The 902-nt window shown below is 33.9% G+C and overlaps 1 non-coding gene across 1 annotated transcript; it reads left to right on the forward strand.

Moving 5' to 3' along the window:
• On the forward strand, nucleotides 1-72 carry TRNAR-UCU (transfer RNA arginine (anticodon UCU)). Its single transcript has one exon. It is a non-coding gene; the product is annotated as a tRNA-Arg (tRNA).
• The last annotated feature ends 830 nt before the right edge of the window (nucleotides 73-902 follow it).

The following is a 902-nucleotide window of genomic DNA, read 5'->3' on the forward strand; positions in this document are numbered from 1 at the left end:
GCGTCCATTGTCTAATGGATAGGACAGAGGTCTTCTAAACCTTAGGTATAGGTTCAAATCCTATTGGACGCAAGTTGTTTGCATATCTAATTTCAACCTTGTCCTTCTATTTTTTTTGATTTATTACATTTTGATTCGAATTCATTATATATAATATTCAAATGAAATAAAAACATATTAAAAGATACTAATTATAAAAATTGGAAAATTGAATTACAAAATTATTTAATGATTCATCAATTTTTTTCTACTTGTTCCTGGAATAAAAAGAGTTCCATCTGTTCTTTAATAGCGTCCTTTAAAAGGGCTTCTGCTTCCCCAGTGAATGTCTTGGTAGAAGATATGATTTCTTTGAATTGAGGTTTATTCGTCTTTAAGTAAGCACGTAACTCAACAAGAAATTTCCTTACCTGTCCAATTTCTAATGAATCAAGATAACCATTCGTTCCGGTATAAATAGTTACTATCTGTTCTTCCACAGTAAGAGGAGCTGATTGGGATTGTTTAAGCAACTCGCGCAATCGTTGACCTCTTGCTAATTGATTTTGAGTAGCTTTATCTAGATCAGAAGCGAATTGTGCAAAAGCTTCTAATTCTGCGAATTGTGCTAATTCCAATTTTAATTTACCAGCTACTTGTTTCATGGCTTTGATTTGAGCCGCCGATCCAACTCTGGAAACTGAAATACCAACATTAATAGCGGGTCTTATTCCAGCATTGAATAGATCGGCCGATAAGAATATTTGGCCATCTGTAATGGAAATTACATTCGTAGGAATATAAGCTGAAACATCTCCCGATTGAGTTTCAACTATTGGTAAAGCAGTCATACTTCCTTCGCCTAACTGAGAACTTAATTTAGCGGCTCTTTCCAAAAGACGCGAATGTAAATAAAAAACATC

The sequence above is a fragment of the Vigna unguiculata genome, unplaced genomic scaffold, assembly GCF_037176805.1.
Source record: "Vigna unguiculata cultivar grain cowpea cultivar isolate G323 ecotype 2 unplaced genomic scaffold, ASM3717680v1 ptg000325l, whole genome shotgun sequence".
In the NCBI taxonomy this organism is placed as follows: Eukaryota; Viridiplantae; Streptophyta; class Magnoliopsida; order Fabales; family Fabaceae; genus Vigna; species Vigna unguiculata.